The sequence below is a fragment of the Lathyrus oleraceus genome, chromosome 6 (genome assembly GCF_024323335.1).
Source record: "Lathyrus oleraceus cultivar Zhongwan6 chromosome 6, CAAS_Psat_ZW6_1.0, whole genome shotgun sequence".
In the NCBI taxonomy this organism is placed as follows: domain Eukaryota; kingdom Viridiplantae; phylum Streptophyta; class Magnoliopsida; order Fabales; family Fabaceae; genus Lathyrus; species Lathyrus oleraceus.
The window spans coordinates 189,015,623-189,021,633 of record NC_066584.1 but is presented as its reverse complement, the minus strand read 5'-3'; the positions used below and the strand labels follow the sequence as shown (position 1 = coordinate 189,021,633).

The window sequence follows — 6,011 nt, the reverse complement described above, 5'->3', positions numbered from 1 at the left end:
GCAATGAGAAAATCAAAGCAATCATAGTTCAGCCTACTACGGCTGAAAACAAAGGGGTATGAGATTGATAGGATTGCCCAGAGGCAAGGTAGATTGATTAACAAGCAAGAGTGTGGTACTAACTAAATAATGGTGATCAACCACAAGGAAAATTGAGATATGATTGGCCTATACACGAGAGGATTTACAAGGCAAGAGATTCGTCTAAGCACGAGAGGTCTTATAAACGAACAATGATTAAGAAATGATTGGCCTACACACAAGAGGATTTACAAGGAAGGAGCTTCATCTAAGCACGAGAGGTCTTATAAGACGAATAATGATTATGAAATGATTGGCCTGTGCACGAGAGGTTTACAAGGAAAGAGCTACATCTAAGCACGAGAGGTCTTATAAGACGAACAATGATTATGAAAGCTTGCGAAAGCACAAGAGGAATGATAAGGCAAATAAATGACTGAATGGAGTGGGCTTAAGCACAAGAGGATTGATAAGGCTCACAATGAATAGGGGTTTGACAAAGCACAAGAGGACTAACGAGGCAAACAATGATTGAGTTGATTGATTAGGATTTAAAGACTTGATTACAAGGGAATTGGTCCAAAGGATATCTGAATGTCGAAGGGAGTATAATTAATGATCCACTGAGGAAGAAATAATTGACGTGCCATGATGCTTCATTATTGAAATGTTGAATGATTGATCGATAAATAGGGTAGATTGGTAAATAAGGTAGCAATAGATAAGGTAGCTTGCGAAGAAACTGGGTTCTCCTGCCTACGTATCCTTATAGTGCAATAAGGAAATCAGAGCTTTCGTAATTCAGTTTACTACGGCTGAAAGCAAAGAGATTAAGGAGGCAAAAGAAAAGATGATAGAATGATTAAATGAAAGAATAGAATAGACTTGATAGTTACTTGATAAGAATCACACTAAGGTCTATGAGTAAAGGTGGATACGATAAGCAACGGGCCAAACGTCTCGTACCCAAAGATATCCAGAATGAGTGTAGGAAAGCTACAGTCTCATTCCTTCTTTACTAATTAAGGCTCATGACATGTAATTCTCATCCTAAATTTTAAGTCACGAGAGGAGAATCTTTGTTGTTGTTGTTGTATTGATTGTGAAGACCTTATCAATCGTTCGATTCAAATTGCACTAAAGTCTATGAATAGAGGTGAATACGATGAGCGTTGGGTCATTCGTCCCATACCAAAGATATTCAGAATGGGGGTAGGAATTCTCCAGTCCCACTCTCGTGTCGTACAACTCAATTCATGATTGATAAGTTGTTGATGTAGTCCTTGCTTGTTGCATTACTTTATGGAGAGAGACTTGCCAATCGTATGATTTGAATTGTGCTAAAGTCTATGAATAGAGGTGAATACGATGAGCGTTGGATCATTCGTCCCATACCCAAAGATATTCAGAATGGGGGTAGAAATTCTCTAGTCTCATTCCTTGTCTATTACTTAAGGCTCATGTCGCACACTTTGAATTATGATCAACAAGTGTTGATACCTTTGTTGTGCTTGAGAAGTAGTCCACTTTGCTAGCTATGCTTGATTGAGTTTGACCTGAAGTCTTGATCTTGCATTTGAACCTTGGGGTCTTGAGCTTCAGAGATTCAGCATATCCACAATAGTTTGGGCGCAATGAACTTGCCATATCAAGTGAGCACGAGTGTTTTGATCACTTGAAATAGGCTTGAGACTTATAGCACGATTACAAAGGATTTGGTTGACCAAAGTGACCTTTCATCAACACTAATAAATGAGATTAAAATAATAGTTAAAATATATGTAATAATAAACACTATTGATTTAATCAACTAAACTAACATCAGATGATTTTGGTTAAAGCCCTAGACCAGGGGCGCATGCACAAAAATCAGGAATTTCCTACATAGGGGTAAAATATAGTAATATTCTAAAAAATGGACTAATTTGAGAGATAGTTCTAAAATCAATACTTAATAAGGAACTAACCCTAATTACCTAATCATGCCATTTTTCAACTAACCTCTAATTCTAAAAATCAATTATACTATGAAATTCTAAAGATTTCTAATAATTAGAATTCTAAAAGGTTATAAAATTCTAACTAATTAGTATTTACGTCTAAAAAATTATTTAACCTAATTACTCTAAAATCTATTATTTCTAAGGATTAATTAAGATTTCTCATGAATTAAAATATCCTCCTAAAATTCCTAACCAACCTAACTATTCTAATATTCCTAATTAAACTAAATTTAGTTCTAATCACTATTAAACCTAATTAGCTATAATTCCATCTAATTAATTCTTAAATTTTAAAATAATTTCAATATCCTAATCAAAACAATTTGATAATCTAAATTATAAAACCTAATTAATCTAATTAACCTAAGATCACATAATCCTAATTAAATTCTAAGATCCCCTAATCAACCTAATTACTCTAATTAACAAGATGATTATCCCTAAACCCAATTTTGGGCTTAATCAAAGCAAAAAGAGGATAGGGGGTGCAAACCTGGATTGGTAGTGTGAGCATTGAATCGATTTGGGCCCTATGGTTTAGGGCAACACCGCTTGGGCCTAAGGCCCAACTAAAACTCAAAGCCAGAAACAGCGTATGATTGGAAAAAATCGCTTCTGGTGGAAAAAAGCTGAAACTTATCAACGACTTTGAAACACCTACGTGAAGCACAAATCAGGATTACGCTCTTCAATCGCGTCTCCACCTCAACATCGCTACGACTTCACGACCAACAATCACGGCGACGTGCTCTATCTTCTCCGTTTCTCCTTGAAAGCTCGTATCGCATTCCGAGTTTCCGTTCGATTTGAAGCATCGACCTCGTCACGTTTCGGTATGGTTTCGAAGGAATCTCGCTTGTCAACTCATGGATTCGTCAAGATCGCTCAGCCACCAATCCGGTTTCGTCTAACAACCGCTATAAAAGGGGGTCAGGACGTCGATGCAAGGTCGAAACATATTATAGATTGAATCAAGGATAAAGGAAAATTACCAGTTCAGCCTTCGAATCCGAACCAGCTAGAGGATGACGCTTTGAACTCCACCGCTACCAACTCACGTCGAACCGCAAGTGCGGGTGCACGAAGACAGGAACCAAAGCTACGTCGAGGTTGAATAGAAAAATTCGTCGGAATGAAGCGCAGGTACCTAATCTTTCTGATTCAAATGCTTCTTTCTCTTCTTCTTGCTTCTGCTGCTTCCACATTTTCTTTTAGACTGCGTATTGTCGTATGGCAGATTATGGAGTGAAGTTCTTCAAATTGCAGAATAGAGAAGAAGGTCGCGGAAACCGAATGAGTTGCAGGTTGAAGAGGTTTCGAAGCAGGGCAAGAAACTTGTGCAGAGTTGTGGAGGAACCGTGTAGCATGAAGGTTGAATGGTGTAGAATGAAGATTGGCCAAAGTGATTGGAGAAGATGGAAATTGAATAAGGTGAAGAATGATTCAAAACTCTGGAGAAGTTTCTGATGGCACTACTATATAGGATAGTTTACAACAGAATCGGGCAACAGAATCAGGCAGGTCAGTTATATTTGGGCAGGTTAGTTATGGATATATTAAGTTTCTGTTAGTCTGTTGGTTGGTCATTTGTGATTATGATTCTATGTGTATTCAATGACGTCCGTTATGGTGGAACTCAAATCACGTTATTGATTGAAATTACAGGATTCTAATTAAATTTTCCTTTTCCAAATCACATTTGGTTGGTTAGTGAAAAAAATTCAGTTAAGTTGTTAGTTAGTAATGCGGTTTGACAGTTAGTTTTTTTTATTCTATTAGCTGTTAGATGCTTAGGTTAGTTAGGTGATGAAGATGCAAGTGTTGTTATCGCTAATTTGCTACAGAATTTGCAGGTCTGGTCGTCATGTACAGGTTGGATGATCTGGACTGCAGAACCTGGTCTTGTAGCAGGTTTGGTGCTCATATCTTGGCTTGGTTTACATTGGTTTTTGTTTGCACCGACATGCTACATTAGGTCTTACCATGGACAATGAACCTTGTTTCTTTAGTAGCTTGCAAGTCTATCATGTCCTTTGGCTTGATGGTTCTGGACTTGGTGAATTTACAGTGTCAAATTAATTGCAAATTAGTCAATGTTATTCTATATTTAGGCTAATTCTAAAACAGAGTTAGGGTTAATTGTTATAGATTAGCTTATGGTTGTTAATTAAGTTTGGATAAATTCATTAATTGTTGTAATTAATTTAGAATGGGGCGTAAGTGCTGAATGTGCTTTAAACTCAAATTGGAAATTGATTTTGACCCTCACAAAATAAACCTACTGCATGAGTTTTGTCCTGTCAATTGGTTTGCTAGAAGTTCTATATGTCAAGCTTATTTAAGTTTGTGACAATTAGGTTTGTGAAGCTTGGTTAGAATATTTGTGAATTATTTTTGAGAACTATGGTTGGTCACATTGACTGGTGAATGGTGTTGCAGGTGAAACAAATACTTGCTGAGATGAATTGATGAAGGGTCTGAAGAAAATTGTTGTGTTTAATCTGCCATGTGAAGGTAGTGCATGATCTACTTGGTTTGTTAGTTCGCTGTAATTTGGCGAGGTCAGTTGAAATGCATTTGTACGGTTAATCTTGTGTGTAATGTTTTGTTGTTTGGCTTTTTTAATATGATAACTGAGTTGTTGTATCGGTTAGAAATTGTTGCAGTTAAATTAAAACTTTGCTACTTAACGTTAGCCTTTAAGTTGGACTTATTCGAAACTGAGTTGTTGTATCGGTTAGAAATTGTTGCAGTTAAATTAAAACTTTGCTACTTAACGTTAGCCTTTAAGTTGGACTTATTCGAAACTGATGGATACTTGCATTTCTGACCTTGGTTTGCCGTGCTTGGATCAAAACAAAATTTAATAAGCAAAGTCAAATTGTTGCACAATTAGTGATGTAATGTTTTTTCTGTTATCAGCTGAGAATTAATATCAATTTAGTTAGGAGGTTGATGAAATCAAAAGTTGTCTTTTTGGTTAATTAAGTATGTTCTTATTAAACGATAATATCGGGTTTAACAACTTTTGTAGTGCACTTTCATTTGTGACTTACTTGGACATGTCGCCACTACTATTAAGAATTGATGACTTACTGATACATGCTAGTGTAGAGTATAACTGAAATGTTAAATTTCTATTTTAAAATAGTTATGCTGAACTTTTTTTTTTGTGTACTTCACATAGGTTGAACTTTATGATGATGATTTTTCTTTAATTCTACAGAAATCTTGCCGCTGCTCATCTGAGGCATTCTCCACTGACCTGCTGCTTGCCGACCGTGAAATTTTATATGCTATCGTGTCAAGTATTGTAGGTTGTGGTAATGATTGAAATTAGTTAATGAGATGTTAGGCATTAAATCTCTATTATGCTTTGGTTGGTTTAGTTAGTTCATACTGTAAAGAAACTGTTATGAATTAAATTATGTGAGATATTGAAATTAGAAATTGAATTGGATATGGAGTCTATTATGCAGTTAGTCACGACCTGCTAGTTATGGTATTGAATTTGGATATGTAGTAGTTTTGAGTGGATATGGATTTTTAAACATTCTAAAACTAATCTAAATAACAACTTAAAATCAAAGCCAAAAATAAAAAGTCAATTAAAATTAATTTGAAAATCCAATAGAAATCAATTTTATTTAAAATTAAAATTAGTTTGACTTTAAAAAATCCAATGTTCACTAATTTAAAATTGGCATTAATTTGATTAGCATTCATTTGAAGATTATAATCAATTAGAGTTTGAATTATTTTGAACTCGGAGTTAGTTTTAAAATGGATTAAAATTAAATTGAAGTTCCATAATTAACTTAGAATTAGACTTAGCTTGAAACTAATCAAATTGAAACTAAAACCAACTTAAAAATCTAATTAAAGTTAATTAAAATCAATTTCAAATTAGAACCAATTTTGAAATAAAAACCAATGTAGAATTACTCATAAAACCGTGATGGAGATAACGGTCAAGGTTACTAAGGC

The 6,011-nt window shown here is 35.0% G+C and overlaps 1 long non-coding RNA gene across 6 annotated transcripts; it reads left to right on the top strand.

The window, feature by feature from the left end:
- The first annotated feature begins 2,631 nt into the window (after positions 1-2,631).
- On the top strand, positions 2,632-5,510 carry LOC127092989 (uncharacterized). 6 transcript variants are annotated; one of them, XR_007792368.1, is made up of 5 exons: positions 2,633-3,167; positions 3,262-3,564; positions 3,690-3,935; positions 4,464-4,585; positions 5,251-5,510. It is a non-coding gene; the product is annotated as an uncharacterized LOC127092989 (long non-coding RNA). The 6 variants fall into 6 exon arrangements; XR_007792365.1 differs by having other exon boundaries at positions 2,634-3,167; positions 3,878-3,935; XR_007792369.1 differs by having other exon boundaries at positions 2,635-3,167; positions 3,291-3,564; positions 3,878-3,935.
- Positions 5,511-6,011: the final 501 nt, after the last annotated feature.